The sequence below is a fragment of the Sturnira hondurensis genome, unplaced genomic scaffold, assembly GCF_014824575.4.
Source record: "Sturnira hondurensis isolate 20B ecotype Veracruz unplaced genomic scaffold, ASM1482457v3 Scaffold0007036, whole genome shotgun sequence".
NCBI classification, from domain to species: Eukaryota; Metazoa; Chordata; class Mammalia; order Chiroptera; family Phyllostomidae; genus Sturnira; species Sturnira hondurensis.
Genome location: NW_028079667.1, coordinates 3,384,917 through 3,412,399, shown reverse-complemented (window position 1 = coordinate 3,412,399; position 27,483 = coordinate 3,384,917).

The following is a 27,483-nucleotide window of genomic DNA, read 5'->3' as shown; positions in this document are numbered from 1 at the left end:
ACATATCCTAATGATAAAGAACTTGCAGTTTGTGTGCTAATAAAATATACTGTCTAAAGCTAGTTAGTTTGTTTGCCTTTAAATATGGTATATTATCCATAAAGTAATAGTGGCAAATTTTACTATTCCTTGCATAATAAACTTGAAATAATGTACATTTAAGTTTCCAGAATCTTTAGGACTCTGAAAGATATTTTTTTTCCTCACAGAGAGTGTTAAATCCTTCTCTCCGACATCTGCCTATTCCCTTCCTCACATCTCCTGAAAAAATGGGCATGACCCCAAGTGTGCCTCTGAAATTGTTGCCTTGTAAAGATATCCATCTGTTCCTTTTATTGTCTTTCTAGTCATATCTGACTGGGCTTGGGATGTCCAAACACATTTCTGTTAACTGTCAACACTACAGAGCCAAGAACTCTTTGGACAAGTAAACTGCATTATAAGCTATTGCCTTATGCGTCCTCAAAAGAATTGCCCTTGCCTAGATTCAGAACCTTTATTACTAGAGAAAATGTGGAATACTCAGCAGGAAAAAATTGTATTGGTATTTGACCTGCTATCAAAATAAAATTTAAAGATGAATACTAGGCAACAGAAAGCTAAACATTTCAAATGTCCAACAAATGTGGCATTTTAAACTTGACTTTTCCTAATGGGATGGTATTTCAGGGGTTGTTTTTTTTCATGAGTGTTTTAAATAGAATATGTAAACTATATGAAAATACATAATTCCTGATATTCTCCTCTAGTGTGCAATCATGGGCCTGCTAAAAAACAATGCAACACAAAAATTTGTTGAGCTGGAAGTTTTTTGTTGTTGTTGCTTTGTTTTACATAAATAAACCTAGGCATCCATTTAATTATTTTTATTTCCAGAATTTTTGTTCTATTCTGAATTATAACTTGCTTCTGAGTTGCTACCTTTCAAAGCAGAAATATTATAGAAGTACATTTTGATAAGTACTTCTAATTTCAAAAATAGAATATTCTACAGTTTTTTCAAATAAATCCAAATAACTACAGGATAGAAAATGAAGTAATGTTACAGCCTCACCAGATCCATTCATTCAGTTGTTATTTACTGAGTAGCCAGTATGGACCAGGTATAACAGCTGGGCAGTGGGAATACAAAAATAAATAAGTACCTTACTTTTGAAGAACATACTGTTTTGTGGTATAAGCAAGCAATGTAAAAATATGATAGCTGTACCCCACTCCCCCAGACTACATCACACTGGGGATAACACCAAAGGTAAGATAATAATAAATGTGTTTTCTTGAAGGTGTCTTGTGCAATGCCATCTTCCCAAGCCCTTAGTCTCTACTCACTGTGGCATTGCTCCAACCTTCACACAGAGGTCAGTGCCTTAGAGCAAAAACAATGAGGAGTACTCTAGTCACAAGACCGTCATTTGCTTTGCTCATTGTTCTTTACACAATCTTGCTTGTATCCTTTCCCCTGAACCATCTGGAACCAGACCGACCACCAGGTTTCTTTGTCTTTCCATATGCAAAAATAACATTTTAAAATATCCATACCAGAGCCCCATCACCATAAATTCTGATTTAATTATTTGCCCATCTTCCCTACCAACCTTTAAAAAATACATGTGGAAGCCAGGTTTGAGAATTGCTATCCTAAGTGACTCTCCACTACAATGAGTTCCTCGATTCCACCAACCAAGCCAGAGTACAAATAACACAACATTTTGAACTTCAAATCAATGAAAGGACTTCTGGGACTTGCTTGGCCTTTTCATCCCTCATTTCCTGGTTCTGAAATTCTCAGCAGGTCAAGAAAGAAACTGGTGCTGGAATCTTGACCACCTTTCATGTCTACTAAAATGAAGGGCATTATCTCTAGCTTGTCACAATGTCTAAGACTGGATAGGAACATTCCATCCCAATTAGATGTAAGAGTAAGTGCTCAGTTACGTGAGCAAATTCAGGTTTGGCTAAATCCGAGTTTGAATTCTATCATATACATTTGAAAATCCTCCTAGTCAATAAAGCTCCTGACTAGGCTGAAATTTGGGCCACTTGTTCAGTGTTTCCATAAAATGTTTCACACCCCTCTAGGAGTAATTAATAAGTAACATCTTAATTATGTGTTTGTCTCTTTTTTCTACTAGATTACAAGCTTCTATAAGGTAGGCACTCTCTTCTTCCTTTTTTCCTTTTTGTTTTCTTGTAGTGGAGTTTGGCAGGAAATAGCTTTTCAATCAAAGAAAACAATACAAAACAAACTATCATGAGGGATGAATGAGTGAAAAAATAGAGTATTTTCCTCATATTTAACATTTTTATAGTCTTTCTTTATTCTTTCTTCAACAGAAATAATACCTAGAATTCTAAAATGGCCCCAAAGAAATCCTGTTTTAATAAAAATCTTTAAATAATGTTAGTATTGCCCAGCATATCAACTGTGGATCTTAAATACCACTTAGCAGTTTCATCTCCCTATGACCCTTCTTACCACAGTCTAGAACCGTATGTCTGCCAAAAGGTTGGCAGTATTTTAAATCAGATATAAAACATAGTTAAAAAGAGTCTAAGCCTACAATTCTGCAAGTATTACATTTTACCCACTGTAAAATACTGAGCACATTTGGAAGAACTGTACCTTTCACTGAATAAGTTTTCTATTTGTCTTTCCTGATTTAAAGTTAGAGAGTCAATAAAATTACTCAACTATAGCCAGCTGTAAAACAGAAGAAAGTTAATGATATAATTTACTTCATCTCTACTTACTTTTGTCTGAATTTCTTTAATTCAGGATGTAGCACATTTCCTTAATGACACACTTTGTGATTTTACTAAAGAACCACTGTGTATAAAATATCACATTTGGAAAAATCCATATTGCCTCATAGAGCTGGAGCTGCTGAACAGTGGGACATTAGCGAGGGTGTTGCCTGCCATTTGAAATCCCAAGTATAAATCCTTTCCTTATATCAACTAATAAAAAAATTTCACATGTCTGAATATGTCGTCACTTTCCTGAGATAACCATGACAAGCTCCTAGAATACCAGCTGGAGTAATATGTGATGTGTACAATGAGTTTGAAAAATTAGGAGAGCTCATAAAACAACTCAGATTTGCTGCAATTGACTAGACAATTCTAATAGTATTAGTCAACTTTAAGGTTAACTAGAACAACTAACTTTTAGCAATTACATCTTAAATTTATTCTGGACTTACACTTTAGACTCTCCTCAAAGCATCAGACTGAAAACAAAATACTCTTGTAATGACTTTAATCTCAAGTTAAATATGCATATACCAGCTAGCCAATATTTTTGTTAGGATCATTTTATTAAAACAATAAAACAACATGGTTTGGGAGGGGTAAGTCTTTTTCTGTAGTGTTTTTTTAAAGCATTGCACTGGATTACTTTTATAATTAGGCAAAAAATCTGGCAAAAAATTGACAGAAGCAATGAAGTACCACAAACTTTGGGCATGGGAGAAAGACAGAAATTAGACTAGAACAGCCCTGATAGATCTGTTTCTGAACATGACCCTATTGCAGGACTCTCCAGCTGCTTCAGTCACCGGTTTCACTATCTGGTCTGGGCACCCAGAAATCTGACCCTCCTGTTTGACATGTCCCTCCCTCTCACCACAGATCTCATTGCTGCCTAGACCACCTCCATATTTCCACAAAATCCTGCCAATCTTAATTCACAAACATTTCTTAAATCCATTCACATTTTTCCAGCTCTACTACCAATACCCTGGTTGGAACTACCACTGTTTCTCACCAGAAATTTTCCTTTAATAGCACCCTAACCACGATTCTCTCATCCTTCCAGATCTTCTCTAGACTATTCTCAGCTTTCAAACCAGACTGATTCACACACTAAAATGCAAACCTAATCGTGTCTCTTGTATTCTTTCTTACAGTTCTTAGGATAAATACTGAAACTTTCAACATGACCTTCAGGGCCAGACATGGTCCTGCTTCATCTCTCTCCTAGAGCCCCCTAATTCTCTGTGTCCTAGACATACCACCTTCCTCTAATTTCTGAAACAGCATTTGTCTCTAGTGATTAATTATGTGTTTGAACCCATGACTAGCACAGTATGGGGCACAGAGTAGTAAGCAGTAAATATCTTGGCTAATGTGCGGGATAATGAGTGAATGCATAAATAAATGAAGTATAATGTTTCAGGATAATGTCATACTAGGTGGATATGTAGTACTAGAACTCTTGCTGTCATGCAAAATATATATTTTAACTTGTTTTCTTCATAAATAAGCCACTAGTCAGCACCATTGCATGATGTGTAAACTCAAGTTACAACTCAAAGCAATAGTTTCTTGATTTCCATTACAGGACAAAGTCATGTTTATTACTGTTAGGAGTACAAAGACCCCTTTATTTATCAAATGCAATAATTTAAATATCATTCATTAATACTTTTCATCCATAGAAAATATCTTGAGGATGTTAATAAATTTATACATACAGAAAAACTTCTATTTTGACTAAGAAAGGTACTGATGCATTTAAGAGTAAAAAATTACTTTGATAGCCATTTCTTTGAAAGAATACAGTTTTAAAATAAACATGTGGTTTTTGCTGTTTTCTGAATTAGATTGCTGAATTGATTCTGAACTGGGAGATGCAGTGTAATCTAATTAATCTCTCCTGTGATGCTATGGATAGAAAATTATGTGGAGGAAGGGAAATTAGGGGAAGATTAAAACCTACTATGAACCACACAATGTAATAAGGATTTAATATCTCTTATTCCTTACAACAACCTGGAGAGTTCTCCGCTATTACATTAGTTCTCTCTTATCCCCAGGGATGCCAAGAAAGAACCCTAGGTCGATGTCAGAAACCACAGATACTACTATATACTACTAGGTCGATGTCAGAAACCCTATATACTACTTTTGTCTTATATGTACATACATTTTCATTAAGAGAAAGCACTTTACCACTTCTCTCTGGCATATCCGAATAGCCAGCATCATTACTCTGGCACTTTGGGGCCATTATGAAGCCAAGTAAGGGGACTTGAACATGAACACTGTTGTATCACAGCAGTGGATCTGATAACCAAGTGACTACTTGGTTACTAAGTGAAGTGTGTATGATGCACATACACTGGGCAAAGAAAGGGATGATTCACATCATGGGGGAGATGGAACAGGATGGCATGAGCTATCATCTCAATACTCAGAACAGTGTGCAAGTTAAAACTTATGGGTTGTCTATTTCTCAAATTTTTCACTTCGTATTTTCAAACCATGCTTGACCACAGGTAACTGGAACTGTGGAAACAAACTACGGACAAAGGGGGCTACTATATTTCCACTTTACTATCCAGAAACCGTGCCTGGGAGGTCGTGCTAATATTAAGGAGCTGCCGTAGTATTTGTGTGGTTCTAAGGGCATCTCTTGACTTTCTCGGATTAACTGTAGAGCTCCTCTTATTCCTTCTCCTTGTCAATAACAATCATAGATCCTTCTTATTGTCTGAAATTATTTCCCTGTATAGATTTCCAAAGTTACTGGACTCTTGTTAATCTAACAATTACTCTTGTTACTTCAACAGTTATTCTTGTTACCCCAAGTTACTCCTAACTCCACTGTGGAATTTACTTCAATGGCGTCTAGATGGCCTCATTATCTCCGTATCTACTACTCTCTGATTGAGATGATTCACAAGATCAATCACTGACTTAAGACTCTTTTTCTCTTTTGGAATTTATTTTCATTTATCTAAATGCAAAATGTTGAAATTTAAAAATTTATTTTTATCAAAAACATCTGCAGTAAAACTACTCTTACATATCTTTGGTGACCTATCTTTTAATTATATGTTTATTATAATGTCACTACAAAGACTATATGTTAAATGCTCATTTCTGAGTGACCCACCAACTTTCCTGCTTTCTAACTTGATCTCTACATTATATTATAAATTCCAAAGAAAATCATTTCAAAACTGGAGATTACAATTAAAAAGTTTGCAAAAAAAGTAAAACATTCTGATGCCTTCAATACAGTGTAAATTATTAGACTCACAGATTTTGGTTTAACATTATTAAGCCCAAGGCAATCATAGAAATCATTGGCTAAATTTTTAATTTCCTAATAAGTAATCCTTAATTTAAAGGCAGCTTTGTTTTTAATTAACCAATTAAGATGTAGGCTCCAGTTTTATATTGCCAATAAGCATTTCACCACCAGTTGTCATTCTTCTTGTCATTTATGCAAGAAAAAAGTAGTTTCTTTTTATGAAAGTTTTATCCCAAAAAGTAACTTTTATGTTTTTATAAAAATGACACTGGCTGGTGTAGCTCAGTGGATTGTGTGTGAGCCTGTGAACCACACGATTGCGGTTCGATTCCCAGTCAAGGCACATGCCTGGGTTGCAAGCCAGTTCCCAGCAGGGGACTCACGAGAAGCAACCATACATTGATATTTCTTTCCTTCTCTCCTTCCCTTCCCCTCTAAAGGTAAATTAATTAATTAATTAATTAATTTTTTAAAAGATACATGTCATAATTAAAAGCAAAAATATCTTCCAAATATTCTATTTTAAAGCATTAATTCTAGACAGATTAACAGAAAGGTAATAAAATTTTACTCTAATATCAAATCAATATTAGTATAGAATACTGATTGTCAAAAAAAAAAACAACCCCAGACTTAGAAAAGGAGAGACTTTGTTCAGAAGAAAGACTTGAGAAATGGAAAACCTTCCAATTTCAGAAATCTTTAGGTGTCTCAAAATCAAACAGAAAGTAGTGTTTTCTTTTGTAAGGTGAGGAGAGGTGTTATGGATTGAATTGTCTCCCAAAAGGATATGTTGAAGTCCTATTTCCCAGTACTTCAGAATGTGGCCTTATTTGGAAATAGGGTCATTGCAGAGAGTGAGTCAGGAGGAGTCATACTGGAGTTGGGTGGGTCTTTAACTCAACCAATGAGAATGGCAGGTGAAGATGGAGCTGGACACTGGACAATGTCACTATAAACCAGGGAATGACAATGACTAACAACCATGACCAGAAGCCTGGAAAAGGCAAGGAAGGATTGTGCCCAGAGTGCCACAGGGAATGTGGCCCTGCTGATACCTTGAAAACCTTTCTGATTTCTAGCCTCCACAATTGTAAGAGAATACATCCCTGTATTTTAAGCCAACTAGTTTATGACGGTTTGTTACAGCAGGCCTAAGGAACTAACACAAGGGGTGAGCAAAGATTAGCAGAAACTTTTATGAGGAATTTGGGCAAGTAAGGGGAAATAACCAGTGGGGTGAGATGGGAAAAGCGCCTTGCTGTAGTCGCTTGTTCTTGGGGTAAGTAAGCTGATAAAGAGGCTCATCCTGGGCTTTGGTCTTTACACAGGCTTGGAGAGAAGCAGAACTCACAGGAAAGAGAGAGTCAAGACAAAGCACAGGGCGAAAAATGGGCAATTGTGAATACTGTCAATGTGAAATTAATTATTTGAATTTATATTGAAATAATGAAAAAATAATTATGGGAAATTGAAGAGATTAATAAAATTCAGCTTTTTCCTTACAATAACACACAGTAATTTCCAAAAGATTTCTCTAAGGTAAAGACTGTCATGTAAAAGTTCAGAGTTTATGTTATGTTTTGTTCTGTTTTACTAGAGTTCAATTTTAAATAGTATCAGTTAACTGGATGCTAGGAGAAATGGGATTTCCCACACCTAGTAGGTGTGGTGCTTTTTACCTGGAATCTCAGCTCAGCTGTTTGTTAGATGTCAAAGTTTATAATATATATATATATATATAATTCACACAATTTTTCATCAGTCCATCCCAGGGCCTCTACTCCGGAAATATTTTTTCAGTCATTTTCTGGCTCGCTGAATTTTGGCACAAGCCATTTTTTAAAATTTTGCAATAATAACAGACTCCTTGTTCTAAGTTTTTACATTATTGATAATAACTCTTGTCATCTGAACTTATAGGGCAATTTGGCTAAATATAAAGTTCTCAAGTCATACTTTCTTTTCCTCAAAACTTTGTATATATTGCTTCTTTGCCTTCTAGCATTGAATGGGGCATTCAGTGAAGTCTCAGGCCCATCACATTTATTCCTCTAGTTTGTAACTTGCTTTGTAACTTCACACCTTTCAGGATGGCCTTATGACTTTTTACTTTATTCTCTTATGTTACCAAATTCACTGAAATGCAGTGTCTGATACAAATAGCACCCCTTTTATTACAAATTTTTCTGTTACAAAATCATAAGTATGTATTTCTGCAATGTAACAGAATCACACTCAAGTACACCGTACAACATTTTAGGTGAAATGTTCAAATTAAAACTATAAATTATTACACCCATATTATTACCCTACCAACCACACTCAAGCAGGCATTACTTCTGCTGGACCCTGCGCAATTTGGTGTAAAACATTAGATATCAGTTTTTCCTGGGTGCACTGAATTCTATCTTGATCTGCAGATTAAATTCTTTTTTTAAAGAAATTTATTCATGGACATGGATAACAGCATGGCGATTGCTGCCAAAAGAGAGGTATAAGGGGACTAAATGGTAATGGGAAAATATTCAATAAAGATTAAATTAAAATTATTTATTTTTTATGTAATCTCTTTAGTTCTTCCTTTGGTGTATCATCCACACATTTGTTGGATCCTTATTGATGGATTTTTATTTCTATTATCAAGTGTAAGCTCATTTTCGTGCCCTTTTCTATTTTTTTTTAGTGATTTCTTCAAACTTATTTGTAATTTGTGTCCTTGACTTTATTTTACTTGTGTTTATTACAGTTTTGAGTGGTTCTGATATAGCTCATGCATAATTCTGCTTTCATGTCTCAATTTTGTTGTGAATAATTTTTTCATGCTTACCCGTGCTTTGTGTCCCTAACTTTCTTTAATTTACATTTGCTCTGATTTTGATATTTCCAACATAGTGTCATGTTTCTACTCATGTTTATTTTTGTCTTAAATTTGTATTTTAAGTTTGCCTCATAACTTGTAATCTTTTTATTGCTTTATAATCTCTTTTGGATAACTGTTTTTAGTACTCCCTCTCTTGCTATGTACACACAAACACACACATATATATACATACACATACATACATACATTTATATGTATATATACACACACAAATATATATACATCAGTCTGGGCTGCTATAAAAATACCAGACATGGGACAGCTTATGAAACATAAGTTTGATTCTCTCAGTGCAGATCCCAGAGCAGGGTGACAGCATGGTCAGGTGAGGGCCCGACTTCTGGTTGCTGACTGTTGGCTTTTCTTTGTATTCTCACGGGGCAGAAAGGGACCAAGAGAGCTCTCTAGGGTTCCTTTTATATAAACAACACTAATCCTATTCAGAAGGGCTTTGCCCCATGACCTAAACACCTCCCAAAAGCCCTGCCTCCTAATACTAGCACTTCAGGCATAGGGATTAAAACATACAAATTTTGAGGGGCTACATTCAGACCATATTTTTATGTATCTATGTGTATATTCATATTTATAATCCACAAGTACTATATGTAATGTGTGTGTATACATAGAGATACATAGAGAGAGAGAACTGTAATTTCTGTGAAAGCATGGACAATTATTTGTCAGCCAACTGTCTGTCTCCTCGAATGATTACTTTTGTGCTATATGCCTAACACTTAGTGAGGGCTTGCTATTTGCAGACACAATTCTAAGTACTTTATGCTAATTATCTTATTTAACATAAGTGCTTCATTTGCTTTGCATATGCAACTTTCCTCTTTTTTTTCACATTTCTTTCTATTATTAGTTAAGTTGGAAGGAATGGGACAGGTTACTTACTGAACACTAGCAGTGTGTCTATAAGAGCATTGTAGAGTGAGCTGAAATGGTGAACAGACTACTGGGCTGTTGTCCCCAAAACATATTATTTTCATATGCCATTGGAATATTTTCCCTCAGTATTCTTACAGCCAGTTTTGCTCACCAAAGAGCACTTTCTATCCATTGGAAGGTGTCCCTTACTATTTTTTCTTCCCTCTTCACTCTACTGCACTTCCGGCTGTGGCAATTCACCACTTGCCTTTCTTTTCCGCAGCCAAGTCAATCTTGGAACAGAAATGTCAAACCCAACTGCCTGCAAGGACCAGATATATACCAGCTTTGATAAGCCAGTCTATACTTTACATTAAAAAGACAGTCTTTTAAATATTATGCTGACAATTTTCTCAATTTCTTTAATCAAACTCCATTAAAAACAAGTTACAAAGAAAAAGGTGTATCCTACACACACATACACACACACAAAATAAAAAAATGTGAAGTGTGAGGAATAGAGACAATGCACTGACTTCAATGCAATGAGGAACCTACCCCAGCACTAAAGCACAAACTCTGACCCATGCCAACCAAACACTGAGAAGGCTTCAGGGAGCAGGGGCAGCACACCAAGCAGCAACACATCACACTCCTCACCTCTCACAATTCTCCCCCAAAATAAATGTCCCCATCCTGAAAGCCAAGTCCAATTATCTGCATATCTACCTATCTACCTACCTATCTATCGATCATCTATTTGTTCTTTTTAAAATGGTTCAGGGCTCTCATTGCTGGGGTTTACACAGTCACACTCCTTTAGAAAAACATACTTCCTTTTACTTAATGTAGGGAGAATACGTGATATCATCCATCGGTCCTGCTTACCCTTGTGACTGTGGCAAATGTGACCAAGTATCATCTATTAGAGTAGTAGATGTCAATATGTGGGTCTCAGAGATGTTCTCATATGTCGATAGATCTGAGGTAGACCATGAGTTTTTCTGACAAATTGCACAGAAACAAACACAACCTTTCCTTTCCACTTAGGATGAGCTTTTACCAATTCAGGGTGACAACACTGTTTGCTAATGTTGATCTGAACTCTGGATGGCACTTGCTATGATTTTGATTAATTTTTAAATGGTGTGGCATCTGGATTATTTGTTGACAAATTTAATTTACTTTATAGACCATGCTTTTCAAAACAGGGGACCCATATTCATTACACCATATCTTATTATAATAAATGAAAGTTTAAAATCAAGACCTGGCTAGTGTAGCTCAGTAGATTGAGCACAGGCTGTGAACCAAAGGGTCGCCAGTTCAATCCCCAGTCAAGGCACATGCCTGGGTTGTAGGCCAGGTCTCCCGTGGGGGCCATGTGAGAGGCAACCACACATTGATGCTTCTCTCCCTCTCTCCCTCCCTTCCCTCTCTCTAAAAATAAATAAATAAAATCTTTAAAGTAAATAAATGGTAGTTTAAAATCAATGTAAATGTCCTACAATATCGAGGTACAGAAGAAAATGTCAAATAACCATTAAAAATAAAGTTTTTGAAAACATTTAATAAAATATGAGAAGCTCATGATATAATCAACATAAGAAATGTGTATATCAAATCATATTTATATTATCTAAATTTTAGAAAAATATTATACATACATAAAGTAACTCTAACAGAAATATGTTAGTCTGTTCATTGTGATTATATCTGTGTTATGAAATTATGGATAATTTCTAATTTTCTTCTTTATGTTTTCACTGAATATTCTGTTTTCTCCATTATACAACTAAAATCTTACAAAAAGCCATCTGTAGGAAAAAAATGGAAAAACAGCCTTTGCTAATGAAAAGGTGGAAAAATACCCTTTGCTAATGAAAAGTTGCTAATGAATAGCTGTCTGGTACCATAATGAAAATTGGCAAGGTAAAAAGAGNATAAAGTAACTCTAACAGAAATATGTTAGTCTGTTCATTGTGATTATATCTGTGTTATGAAATTATGGATAATTTCTAATTTTCTTCTTTATGTTTTCACTGAATATTCTGTTTTCTCCATTATACAACTAAAATCTTACAAAAAGCCATCTGTAGGGAAAAAATGGAAAAACAGCCTTTGCTAATGAAAAGGTGGAAAAATACCCTTTGCTAATGAAAAGTTGCTAATGAATAGCTGCCTGGTGCCATAATGAAAATTGGCAAGGTAAAAAGAGAAGCAAATCAATTTCCCTGTTTTTTTCTTCCAAGATGACTTCTGAGCCTCTCTCTAGGCTTTAACTGGTAATAACCTTGACTAACCATTTGGTCACAAGAACAGCATAGAAGAACCTACAGCCTCAGCACAAAGAAGAGATGTAACATTACTCCTTGGATTCTGAAAACAAAAATGGTAAAATGAATAAAAGTGATTTCTTATTTATTGCACCAAAATGCTTTTGATTTTATGGAAAAATCAAAAGAATTCATTTTTTAAAATTAGTATTTTTTTTCTTCTACTACATTTGATCTTTTAGTGTGTTGGACAGAATATCTTCAGGGAAACTCCTGGGTTTTCTATGTCCTCCAATACTTGAGCTGTCATTTCTAGTGGTAACAATAATACCAATAATAAATATATGATGTCTAAAGCACTTCTGAAATGAAAATCATATAATACTTTTCAGTTATTTAATGAAACACTAGAGATTCTTAAATACAATATATATAGCCTCAATGAAAACAAAGGGCATTTAATAAAGAAATTATTTAGTTCTCAGTTGAAAATGCGATAGAATAACAATAAGTATAAGTTATATATTAAAGTGAGTCTTCTAATTTAATAAGTCTATTATTACATTTCCAGGTTTAAATGAAGAATAATTGCCTAGGCCCCAATTTTAAGCTTCACCCATTCTCACAATTCAGTGGCAGGATAAACCTGCAGCTGAGGCAAAGGAGAGAAGTCAGCCCCCTGACAAGTGCTGTTCATTACTGTGCCTAATAGAAGTCAGAATTGGTTACAGTTCCAAAAAGCTCTGTGAGAAGTGTTTGATAAGTTGTCTGAAAGGAATTCTTTAAATAACTAATTATTTTGGAAAAGCATCTAAACTAAATTTCTAGTGGATAAGACACGCTTTAGTAATCATTGTTTTGTTTGTGGATGGTTTTTTAAAAGTATATTCAGCCATTTCACTGTGAAAACTCTATGCCTGTATAGATTTTGTTCCTGTATGAACTCTTCTCCAGAGACAGCCTTGACCCTAAAGCATTCTCGGGTGTTTCCAAGGTTCTTGTTCTCCATCGGAAACAAAAGCGAAGTCAGTCAGGGAACCTCACCCCATTCAGCATTAGGGTATTTGTCAGTCATCAGCAACAGCAAGGTTTATGATAAATGAGGAGCCAGGCTTCCAGCTGAATTTCAGTGTAGTTATTTTTGTTTTAATGTATGTGCGAATCAATTAATCCTGTCATAGAAGGGCATCTAAACTGTGTGCCAGAGTTAATGAGTCAGCCATTATCACATCATTACACCAGCTGGCATAATGTAGCATGTGTTGTTTGTCATAATATACACTGCCATGCTTAACAACCATTAATTGTTTACACGAGCAGTCATATTTTTCTTCAAAGAAACTTCAGTGACTGGTTAATATTTTGAAGGTTTTTTAAGTGAATAGCTACTACAAGGAAAAGATATTTTCACTGAGCCCTCAGTGGAAGAAACTAAAAGAAGGGGAAGCCAATGAAAGTCTTGAGGATCTCACAAATAAAATCTCAGCACTGCAGAAGCAACTAAATCCATACAACCAGAGACACTGAAATAAAGAACAATCTGACAGTCATCAGAAAAGAGGAGGGAGAAGGATAATAGGGGATAATGGGGGGCAGAGGGAGCACCAAGGAACATGTATGAAGGACAAATGGAACCAGCCAAAGAGTTTGAGGGTGGGAGACAGGGCTGAGTGGAGCAGGGGGGCCTGGTGAGGTGAAAATGGAGACAACTGTACTCGAACAACAATAAAATAATAATAATAATAATAATAATAATAATAATAATAATAATAAAAGGAAAAAAAGACTAATTTGCACGGCTGATTCAACTACCACTAGAAACAGCCCCCTAAATGAAAGGAAAGGAGGAAAGATATTGACTTAAGAAAAACTTGGTGAGGTCAAATTGCCTGTTAGTGTATTGTCAGAGGATTGACGAGGTCTGTACCAGGACTAATGTAGTGCCACCAGGACTTCCTGAAAGGAGATATAATGATGGGTTTCTGTCTTTCCAAACCATTATAAAAAGCTTGGCTATTGTGTTTAATTGGCTAAAGAAATGCAGTATGTGGCCAATCACAGTCCACAGTTACACTCTTCCAGCTTTCTGCACATTAGTTTCAGACAACTTCTGCATATTTTTTGGCTTTCTCCAAACAGATATCATAAATAAAGGTAAAGTGTCCAAAATAGGCAGAAGCAGAAATCATGGTAAACTTTACCCACTTGAACTCAAAGCTTATGGTGTCTGTGAAGATTTGGTCATAGATGAACTAAGTTACTCAAAGAGATTTGATAGTTGTACAAATATAACAAAGGCATAAATGATTTTATAAGCAAATAAGAAATTAGTTGAATAGAAATAATGAAAAAATCCTCTAATGTATGTGAAAGTACTTTGCAAAATGCATGCACTACAAAATACTATAATTATTGCTGAATTATGTTGCAGTTTTTTAATTGGTGTTATACAACAATTAAATTGACCACAGAGACTTTCTCCACATTTAAGAAAAATTATTACTGTTTTTGAGAACTTCACTTCAGGCACTTTTTAGAAATACACATTCTATATTACATCAAATTTTTATTTTTATAAGTGCAAACATACACACCTTTGCATTTTTTGTTTTATTGTTGTTCAAGTACAGTTGTCTTCATTTACCGCCCCCACCCCGGCCATCCCTACCTCCCTCCCCTAATTCCACACCCCCCCCTTGGCTTTGTCCATGTGTTCTTGAAACCCTTCTCCCCTCCCCCCATTATCCCCTCCCACCTCCCCTCTGGTTACTGTCAGATTATTCTTAATTTCAGTGTCTCTGGTTATATTTTGCTTGCTTATTTGTTTTGTTGATTAGGTTCCACTTAAAGGTAACATCATATGATACTTGTCTTTCACCACCTGGATTATTTCACTTAGCATAATGCTCTCCAATTCCATCCATGCTTTCACAAAAGGTGGAGCTTCTTCTTTCTTTCTGCTGCATAATATTCCATTGTGTAAATGTACCATAGTTTTTGATCCGTTCATTTATATCTTTGCATTTTGAAGTGGTAAGACAAGCTTTTTGCTGACCTCTGTAAGTGCTATTGTATTTAATCCTTACCTGCACAACAGAAGTGCTTAAAATGAACAACAAAAAAAGGCCAAAATACACTTATCTATGATTTATTTGGTTGGAGAAGTTTTTCTCAAACCCTAAGGTACACAAGAATTACCTATGATGATTATTAAAATAGAAGATTCCCAAAGATTCTGGTTCAGTTAGTATCAGTTTAATAAAATGAAATCCAATAACCTATACTTGAATAGCTCCCTACATGATTATGGCAGAATCATAGATATATAATTTCTAGTATATAAAGGGGTGGTAATAATAATGGTAGAAATAAAAAATAACTTTGAGGCAATCAATACCACAGAACTTCAAAAATATTTTATACTGCATACAAAATATATAATATCCTAAGATAATAAAAATATTTCAAAACATTCTATGCTTTTTAAATCTGTTTAATACTGGAATTGGGATGTAGTAGTATAATAAAAATATAAAAATTAAAAGTCTGCATAATTATGTAAGTCTATTGCTTACACAACTCTCTGTTGATTAAAGGGCACTGACTGACCCAAGAATATCATGTAGCAATAATATTGCTAAAATATATGTAACAATTAAACGTATGCACAATAAGTACTTTCACAGACCCATATTTTCTCTGCAACCTCAGCACTTATGGTGAATAGCATTCAGAGCAAGTTTATGCTCCCAAGTTCATTCTCCAAAAAATCTCAGTGATCTATTTAGTGCTGGAGACCTTCCGGGATCCGCAGAAGGAATAGCAATATGCAGGCTGACACAAGTGAAAACGCCAGCAGTCATCTGTTTTTTACTGAAATATATATATGTATAAAGCACATAAAAAAAAGAAAAAAGGCAAAAAAGGAAGAAAGAGGAGAGGGAGGGAGACAAGAGAAGGAGGAAGGAAAGCAGGCTCTACAAATGTATGGATGCAGTAAGAAAAATACATTCACAAATAAATGATAAAATGTATAATTTGTTGAGAATTATGAAACTTTTGCTGAATTCAATATTCACTGAATTAAGCAAAAAGAATTATGATTTCAGTGAATCTGATGCACTGGTTAGGTACATGGATTATTTTTTTAAACTGTTCTAGCAATTCTGGCTAACCAACTTTAATCACAGTATATTTAACTATTCACTGCAGCTCTTTTGACATTTTTCATAATCACTCCTTGCAAATCTTTATGAAAATATTTTCATTTAAATTCTCAGAAAATTATACTCTTTTAAAATGATACTGAAAAGTTGGTCCAAGCTAGATCAAACTCAATTTCATAGACAAGATAATTTTTTTAAATCCCACCTTTAAGGTGATAAAAGTGATGTATATAGTTCTGATCCATAGTCTTACTGCTTCTTTCTTATTAATATCACATTTATTAACACTCAATTGTTTAAGTTGAATAAATACCTATTTTTGCTAATAGTTTATCCATTTACCCAAATAACAGAGACGTGGAGAAGAACATCACATCGCAATGAGGAGAGCCCTGGAATCTGATGTGCATGGTAACCACCCATCGGTCTGCGTAGGCCACCACAAGCAGCACATGGCTTTTTGCCTCATTCTTTGTGACCTTTGGAATACTAACGCACTGAATTCCTAACAAGCTCCCATGCAATTACTCTGTCTTAATTTTAAACTATGAATAATTCACTGCCCAAGAAATAAAGTAATCCCCCAATTTTACTTACTCTTTTTGGTGAAAAAGTAGAAATGATTTCTCTCTCATTCCTGATCTACGGGTCACAACTACAGGTCACAACTTTGCCTGTGATGGCAAATTGCCTCAAAATCACCATAGAACTTTCTCTGATGAATGTAGTGCTTCTAATTTCTAATTATCAAAACAGTACAATATATCTTTTTAGGTAAGTAATTTTGTTTCAGATCCATTTCCAGCTAAAGTTTCTGGGTCAAGCCTGCTAATTGCCGGATTGTGACTTCAATGACAGGGTCACTGTATCTCAGTAAGGGTCAAACTGAAGGCATCAAAATCAACAACAGAGCAGCCAGCTCAGTCTGAACACATTCCTGCCTCCAGACCCGTGCTCTCTGGGTTCCCCCCGCCCACAGTGCTCGTCCCGGGGAGCCAGGGCTCTTCTTGCACCTCCTCATGTCTCTGCTCAAATATTGCCTCATCTGTGTGCCTTTTCCTGGCCACAGTAATTAAAATTGCAAACTTCTCCTACTCCCCATCCACATTATCCACATTTGTCATCATCTGATATTTTGTGTGTTTTTAATACATCTTGTTTGTTATTTGTCTCCACAACTGGAATTTAAGCTTCATGTAGGAAGGGACTTTTGTCTGTCTAGTGCTGTTTTCCTGGTGTGTAATAGATGCACAATTAATATTTATTGGGTGTATAAGCAAATGATTAAATAAACAGAAACAGGCAACAAACAAAATTATACTCTGAGGATAAAATATGAATGTCTATGAAAGATGTATATCACAAGGGGGACTTTGTGTTACGTTAGAAAAAGCAATAATACAAATATATTTTGGAAAGACTGGTTCACATAAGGTTTTCTAAAAGAAAAAGGTCTGAAAGTTATAGTTAACCATAGGCATATCTGAATATAAATTAAAGTGAGAAAGCAATTTGCCTCTATTATTCATTATTCGGAATTAATCAGACCTGTGTTAGGGAGCCTTATTTTAAGTATGAAAAAGGTCTACCTACTAAATAACAATATAACCCACTTAATTAAGAGGTGTTATTAAACTTAAGCATGTATGAGTTAAAATTAGTGTGTTATTAGAATTTACTGACCGTTTAGTGTTCTGCTAGGAAGTCTGGCTGCTGCGCAACATTTGGCAACACTGCAAAGCTCCTACTGTGCATGCCCCTGCAGGCAGAGTTCCCGCTGTTTCCATGAAGAATTCTTTGATGTTGCTTCCCATGCATCATCACTGTTATTCTTGCTCTTTACTTATAAATTTCTATGATCTTAAGTTTCATCATTTTCAATTTAGCATTATTTGCACAAATGGTAATGCATATTTTTATAGTCTGTTTATCCTTTAAAGTTCTTTTTTCCTATAATGTTCCATTAAGAAATATGCTTTAAAAATATGAGTTAGTGTTCATCAAAAAACAACATTAAGAGAATAAAAAGACAACCTACAGACAGGGAAAAGATGCTCTTAACACATATATGCAGCAATGGATCAATAATCCAAATACATAAAGAATTTCTGTTAAAAAAATAACAATACAACAGAAAAATGGTCAAAAGACTTATACAAACACTACACAAAGAAGATATCCAAAAGCCCAATAAAAAGTGTTCAATTTTATTACTCATAAGGGAAATAAACATGAAACCCACAGTGTGATACCACTGCACTCACTAGAATGGCTAAATTAAAAAGGTTTTAGTACCAAGTGTTGGCCAGGATGTGGCAGATCAGAATTCTACACACTGTGGGTGAGTGTCAATCTGTATAACAACTTTGAAACACTGTTTCCATCAAAGTTGAACATATGCATGCTCAAGATTTAGCAATTTCACTCCTAGGTATATATATACCCAGGAAAAATAGATTCATACATGTACTCACAAAAATAGACCACTAGATTGTTCATAGCCCCATTATTTCATGGCAGCACTATTTCTATTACCCAAAACACTGGAGACTGTCCAAATATCCCTCAGTGACGGAATAGATTTAAAAATTATGGTATATTCACATAATACAATTCTATGGAGCAACAAGAATGAGTGGACTACAGTTGGATGCAACAGATATAATTCTCATGAACATTATTTTAAGAGAATAAAAGATGGACATAAAAGAGTAAATTCTGTATTATATGTATATAAATATACACAAAACTAATCTATGCTGTTAGAAGTCAGAATAATACTTGACTTGGGTGGCAGCACGTAAGTTACCAAAGAGGACACAAGAAAGATCTTAGATGTATATAGTTTTCTTGGTTTTTTATTTGTTTCTAGTTACTTGTGAGTGTTGAATTTGTGAAGATTCATCAAGCTGTATACCTTTAACATATGCACTTATCTGAATTAAACTGTGCTTCAGTAAAGTCCTAATATCTCAACAACCAGGGCAGAAATATATATAACCTAACTACTCCTAATATGCATGTTCAGTGACACTTCCTGGTTATTATAAAATGTTTTTCTCACTGGAAAGTGGAGTATGTAGGTCTCTTACTCTACCTATGTGGTAAAAGAGCTACTCGTTGAGGCAAGAAAGAAAAAGGCTGAGGGCAACTGCAGGGCCCACTTCATGGGTGGGCATTCCACGCATTCACACAGGCTTCTGTGCCTAGAAGGGCCCTGTTCTTGGTTTAGTGCTCTTCTCCCACTACCGTGAAATGCTTAGTAACTTTTTGAACAAGGGCTTCACAATAATTCTGCACTGGGCACTGCAGTTATGAAACAGTCCTGAGTAACTCATTGAGCTATTTGAAGTATGAGGGAGTCTCCATGTTAAAAAATAAAGAATATATGTATGAATAAGTATAAGCCTATATTTCAATAAACTTTGTTTAAAATTAAGAAAGGCCTAGGAATTCAGTTAAACAGTGTCTTACATATGAACACTCAAATATGCAGCAAAAAGAACTAATAAAACAATGTATTACTAGGATAAGTAATTGAGGACTCTGAGATGGAAGAGAATGATTATGAGGTGGTTACTGTAGAAGGAAAGACAATCAGGCCAAACAATATGGCATATCCCTCCTACCTTTGCAGTTCTATGATATGTTTCCATAACTTTCCATTTATCATAGTACATCAGAAAAAGTTTTATAGAAAAAAATCCCCTTAGGAACATGGAAAACATGGGTAAAGGCTATAAATTAGTTCCAAGGCATGAAACTGAGTCACTCATTTATATTCATTTATCCTTCTAATTGTCCATTCATTCTTCTTCTTTTCTCCCTACTTATCCCACTGGTGACAAAAGGAATAAAAACATAAATCAGATCTAGATTCCACGTGAAAGGAGAAACTGCTACCTACCCAACACTCACCCTTTCTTCCAGTCCTATTGGATGCAGCCGCTTCTTTTTCAATGATCACTTGGAACTGTTTAGGTCAGTGACCTAGCTTACACTTTTACACTTAAGTATGAACATTTGTTTATATACAATTCTCTCAAGTAATAACTGTGGTTTCTGTCTCCTGACTGGACCCTGACTGGACCCTGACTGACATGACTCCATGCCTTGCCAGAAAGACCTAGAACATGCTATGGCCAGGTTGTTCAGACAACCACAACACTCCTTTCCTCAGCTCCCCAGTGGCTTTCCATCCCACTCAGCATGAAGGCTCAGGTCCTCTCAGTGGACATAATGGCCTCCTTGCTGTTCTTCAAATAGGCCAGCTCTCCTCCTGTCTCAGAAACGTTACGCTTGCTCTTCCACCAGACTGAAATACTCTTCCCCATGATGTCTCTGGAGCTTCCTATCCTCCAACACCATTGTTCAAAAGTCATTCTCTCACGAAGACCTTCCTTGAAAACCATATTTAAAAAGGAACCAATCCTTTCCAACAACAGTCTGGTGCTCTCTACCCTCTTTCTTCTTTCATGCTTTCATAGCATTTATAAACATGCCATATACTTAATAATTTATGAATTGCCTATCCACTTCCCCCAACTCTACTATTTAAGTTCCATGAAGTCAACATTTTTTTAATCGTTCTGTTCTGTGCTGTTGTACGCATACTCTAGAGAAGTGCTTGACATACAATAGATTCTCAATACATTCATTAATACATCTTCATCAGGGTTCCTGAAGTAAGATTATTTTGTAATACAGTAAATCATAAACAGGAGAACACAAATGAGTTTGTATTTTCCTTGAAACAAGTCAAAGAAGTGACATGAAGAAGAAATTCAAACATTAAGAAGCTGGAGTGTGGAGGGAAGAGGCTACGTAAGGGAGCCCCAGAAGAGCTCGGGGACAGGGATACTAAAACCACAAAACTGGTCAGCTATCATCTTACTCAAGAGGCTGGAGTAAAGGAGACGGGAAGCACCTTGGAGTAAACAACATTCGATGTGGATCACATTCTCTCAGCTCGCCTCCCCAGCCCCACCTGCCACTCTACTGCTTACTATAAATATAATTCTGGGGAAATCATTTAACCTCTCTTGCCCTCTAGTTTCTGCATTTCTGAATTAAGAAAAATAATTTCCCCTTGCTTCCCTCAGAGGGTTAATGTGAAAATCAAATCACGTCATGTATGCAGGATGTACAAATGTAAAGACGTACACTGATGATGATGTCACCTCTAATAGATGGGAGTAGGAGGGCAGAACATGCCAAAGGAGCCCTTGGCAAGCCCTCTGCCTAGCAACATTGATGCACAGCCACCTTCAGCTTCAGGGTTACTGGCTCCTTACCCAGGATGCAATTAAAATGATGGGTTTTAAAATGTGTTAGTTATTTTGTGTGTACCATGCCCTTCCTATCAAGTTGAAATTCAATTGTAGTCATTCACTCTATTTAATTAATTTTATTTTGTTTTGCATATTTGGAATTAGAGGCTCAGGAATGTCATATGTAAATATATGCAAAACAGCACACAAATTGGTATTGAGAGCCAAAAAACCACCTTAAAAAAAAAAACAGGAATATATCACCGGAAAAATAGGTCCTTCTCATAGGCCTACTGTATCCTAGCTGTTTAGAAGACCTGTAGTTTAATCTAGTTTATGGCTACAAATGATATAAATGCAAGCTTACACAATATTTAATATTGGAGAAGCTTGCAAAAGTAGCAACTTAGGTATATTTACCTAATTCTCCTTATGAGACAAATATTTCTGTGGCTTTACGAAATTAGCCAGTAAGGACCTGATTGGTGTGGCTCAGTGGATTGAGAGCCAGCCTGTGAAACAGAGGATCATGGGTTTAATTCTCAGTCAGGGCACACGCCTGAGGTGCAGTCCAGGTCCCCAGTAGGGGGCATGCAAGAGGCAACCACACACTGATGTTTCTCTCCCTCTTTCTCCCTCCCTTCCCATCTCTCTAAAAATAAATAAATAAACTCTCTTTTAAAAAGTTTTAAAAAATTAAAAAAGAAATTATCTGGTGAGCAGAGGACAGATAGGTGGGAAATAGAAATAAGAGGTAAAGTGGCTACTGTCTCTTACACCTAACGAAGCCACTAATTCATACATTTCTGAGAGATAAAAGAAGCAAAGCTTTTTGTTTATATTTATAATTAAATGAGGTTTAGAGGAAGAGATATCAAATTACCCACCTTAAAAAAAAAAACAGGAATATATCACCAGAAAAATAGGTCCTTCTCATAGGCCTATTCTGGGCTTTTCTGTTACATTTAGAAGAAATTATTCCATAAACCTATAGTAATGGTATAAAGGCTGTCACTCTCTGAAAATGATGAAGAATTTATACTTTTAACTTTCCTTATACAAGCAGTACTGTCATTTGGAATGTATTTTAATAAATAACCCATTCTCACAAACTTCAAATTAGTGCAGGCTTTTGATACAGAGGACCCAAAGTCTGGATTATAATCATAGTTGTAAAAGGAAAGGACCTAAATTCTGAAAAGTCCTTTAAAGTGGCACAACTTTATTGTTATTATTATTATTATTATTGACAAACCAAATCTTTTTGTAGTAAAAGAGAGTTTTATATCTATTCTAAGGAAGACTGCATCAATATGCTTTTGAAAATTTTCAAAATTACAAAAAACTGACTTCACATAGCACTTCATAATTTCCCTCATCAAATTCTAAAGTCTATATTAAAACATCTGTTTTTGAAATATCTTGCTGACAGTAGAATTCTATACCCCGGGGGAGTCTCCTAACTTTGCATAAAATTTGCATACTCATAAATAAGCTAACATGGGGAGAACAAGTATATTAAGTACAAACAATGCAAGTATTCTCCACATATCCTTTTTATAATTGATTTAGAAGGGAGAACTACAAGATGTTTGAAAAATGATTTTCCCTCACTCAGTCAGCTTTTAAATGAGACTATGAATTCTTTATAAAGGTTTGCCTTCCCAATTTTCCCTACCCTGATCTCAGAAATCCAAAGGTAATTCAAGTTGCTTCAATATTCAAAAGCAAAATATACTGCTGGTGTGGTGTGCAAATAATATTTAAAGTGTGACATGTATGATAGGTTCTAAACAAAATGTTACAATAACATATGCCTTCACTGGACTATGCGACATATGGTTAACGTAGATCTTACATCTTTTTTTCTTACCCTGGCACAACTTCTTTACACTCATGTAATGTTAGTAAGTTGCATATCCCAGTCAAGTACCAGCGACTATATATCATGTTGTCGCTGTTTTTCATTTAGTTAACTGTGTGCCTTCAACTCTCAGTTTGAAAGGAAACTTACTTTCTTCAGTGTTTATTCTGGCCTCACACTAGCCTGGGGAATAATGGAGCACAACGGGACAATTACTCCATATAGACAGCTGCCAAATCTGCTTGGTACAGAGTCAGAAGTATTACATTATTAACATAGGATGTTAATTCATTACTATGCTATTATAGAAGACTATTATTCTAATATAATAACTAGAAACTAGCTCCCCAATTCCCATTAATTCCCAGTTTCATGCACGAGGTCAGTGAGCTTAAAATAGGCAAGGCCTTGCCCAGTGAGGTTCCAGGGAAGACAGAAAAGAGGCCTCCACCCAAATTACCCTGCATTCGCCACTGGATAGTGTACAAAGTTACACAACAGAATTGTATCTTTCATTTAAGACTCTGCCTGTTGTTTAAATAAAAATATTTTGAGGAGGGCTTAGTACTGTAAATAAAGTTATTATCTGCCCTTTATAACTTAGTGAATGGATCCTTAACCTGAAACCCTTGAACCATAGACAGGATTTATGGGAATAATATACCCTCTTGAACTATATGAAAATTTTTGTTTAAGTGCATTCTTGTAAACATTTAGAGGAGAAGAACTCATAGATCTGACATATTCTCAAGGGAGTTCTCTCTCACACACACTCACACACACACACACACACACACACAATCAAGAACCAATGTTTTAGCATGAAAGAAGTTTTTGAGAACTAGATTGGACAACGATCTGGAAAGAAAGAGTGCAAGGTGCCTGGCAAGTAAGCAAGATATAAGATTTAAGATATAAACAAGATACAAAGTTTCCAGAATTCTAACAGACAAAGACGACACATACAAAAGATGCTGAATCTATAGAAGCAACTTTATTAGCTTCACAGTGTTACTCAAGCCAACCAGAGGCAATGCAAATTACCCCGGTCAACTTGCACTCCCAAACAATGGTTTTCACCTACACTCTTTTCCTGTATCCATTTTTTAAAAATCTTTCTCCAGAATACTGTAAACATCACTTGACAATGATCTGTGTACGCTCAGCCAGAACCACACTGGGCCAATACCAAGAATTGAGTCCTCAAGGACTGAACCCAGGGCAGTATCTATATCTCTATTAATTTGGCTACTTTCCTTTGCTTATAACAGAAAACCCAACAAAAGAATGGAAGTTCATGTTATTGGTTCAATGAAAAGTCCATCAATAGCATTAGGTACTATGTCCTAATTCAGCGTGAAAAAATAGGAGACCAGAAACCTGCTTCTCTGTTTCTCTACTTGTCTCCAGTCTCTCCTCAGGTCTGTTTATGACTTCTGCAACAATGAGAACGATGCCTCCTTGTTTAGCTCAATCAAGATCTGACTCAGCATAACCAGCAAAATACCTGAGATTCAGGACTGGTTAAGTTGCATGGCCATCGTAGAAGCATTGCAGAGAGGGGTATAAAGAATGCTTATTAACCCAACCAGTCATGGCCCTAGACCTTGAAATCAAAATGATCTGATCCAAGTATATGGCTGAAAATGTGGGGAGAATGAATAATCTGTCCAAAGGAAGTCTATGGCATTTTTACCAAAAAGGGAAGAAAGATATACCAGTTATCGAGCAACGATATTCTACCACCATATTGTTCAAGAAAGAAATGAAAGGACACCTCTTAACTTAAGTGTGTCGATGCTTATAGTGAGAAAAACACCAGGTTTACAGTGAAGAAACAGGGCATTAACCAAAGAATAAAGTCAAGATCTAAAAGTTGGGTGGGAGCGGGGAGCAGGTCGGGAGGGAAACAAGCGCTTGTCTGTGCAGTGGCTACAATCCACACTGGGGCTGCTTTGAGTCCCGGGCAAAACCGTGTGCTGTGTGTGTGGTGGGTGAAGACAGGTTGAAGGTAGAGACCCGGAATTTACTGCCCACATCTGTCCACAAGAAACTGCGCCTACCAATACCATCGGATTTGTACTACATTTAAACCTTTTTTACTGACAGCCTGGCACTGACAGAGGTGAGTAGTGAATTTAGACTCTTCTCCTTTCATTCTTTATTACTTTTGTAATTCAAAGTCACTCGCTATAAGCACTCCGGGACAGGAACACAGTGGGGGATTTGTCTGGAAATACCTGTCAAGGACTGTAAAAGGTCTGAGACTTTACCGTACCTGCAGTCTAACAAGTTAGCCCACTACAGTCTCGTGAATGTTGGCAAAAGACGTGACTCCTGGGCCGAAGGCCAGTCTATTACTTACCCCAGCAATAACCAGAGAAGGAGCATTGGTTCCAAGCCCCAGCTCTCATGGGCCCTGCACAAAAAGCCACGTATGCCTGCCTATAGTCGGCTGCATTACAGAGAGGAACTTTGACCCTAGAAAACCCAAATGTTTTACACTGGACAGCCCAAGTCTAGTCTAACAAGTGCCATACAAAAACCATATTTCTACGGGCCACAGAAACCATTCAAGTCCCTGAGTGTTTGACAATCACCTTAGAAAGAGAAATTAGGAATTGAGTGGAAAATAAGAGAGGACAGTTAGAATTACTGGAAAATGTCTGAGATCCTCTTGTTAAAATGCAACTCTTTGAAGGAATATCATTATAACAACTATTAGCTGATGAAGGTGATACTATGCATATTAAATATTAGCATTCTGAATTTGTTAAGCATTCTTACATCTACTGGTTTATTGTAACTACACACCTGGCCCTACATGACAGGCAAGTATGTAAATATTATGCCATTTAATAGCAGAATAAATAAAACTGAGACAGAGGTTAACCAAGTCATTGAAATATAACCTTTGGGGGTTACCTTTGAACCATTCCATTACTCTGTAACATTAGTAATATAGCAGTATTTCCCCTGGAATTATAAATATGTATATATATCACTCAATCTTTAATAGATAAACATAAAACTATAAAAGTATATACTAGGTAAAATGGAGTGCTGGCTATACTTTTGTGAGGTTATGGGGCTGTGTCCTAAGAGCACTCCTTCAGAGGAGTTCAAAATATTCAAATGATGGACCCTGGAGCTGTCACTCTGGAGGATACTTCCTGTTTGATAAAAATAACAACCAACTTGCTTAAAATTCCAGTAACTTGAGAGAAGGTCACTGATGCAAGCCTTTTTTTTTTTTGTAAAAAGCTTCAAGCTCCCCCAATGAGAAACACTCTTTTAGTTGAGTAATATACACTAATCTGCCGAATTGAAATCACTTTATAAAAGAGAGCAGTTCTATTTCTGTCATTTAACTACAGGATATTAATCATCTGCTAAAACAAAGACTTAACAAAATGAACATGTTCAAATCATTTGACCAATATCTGCTAACAAGAGCAGATACAAACTCTTTAGTCTGGGGGTGAAGGGGGGGTGCATTGGTTTTTCTTTTTTACCTGAGACAAAAGCCAATCACAAAATGTTACAGTGTGTTTGAGATCTGTAACACAGTAGCAGATTGTCAAAAAGGGTTAAAGACATGTCAGCCACGGCTTCTTTCAGCTCTCAAGAGTATGGCAACATGTATTATTTGGCGTAATCATGACACAGATCTGCATGTGTACGTCTTCAATAATTCATGTTGCAGCTTGTCTCACTGTGGGGACAGATGTCAGGGAAACCAGTGACAGCCGATCATGCTGATCCCACACATAATCACGTGCGGCTGATCCCACAGTGACACTGAGCCTTGAGTGTATGCCCACTAAATCTCTGCAACTGAGAGAATAATGGGCCAGCAATTTGGGAGTAACTATTCATTTTATAAGTACATATTTACTTATATGTATGCATAAAAAGAATCTTCCATGTAATTTCTTAAGGATTTGGAAAGCTTTATAAATTGAACTAGTTAAATGCAGGAACATTCTTTACACTTGAATGTCATATTTATTAGGTCATTAAAATATACACAGAAAATGTGACTAACAAAACCAGTTATTTATCAACTATAGAACTGTATCTGTCTCCTGCAGGTGATGTATTGAATTA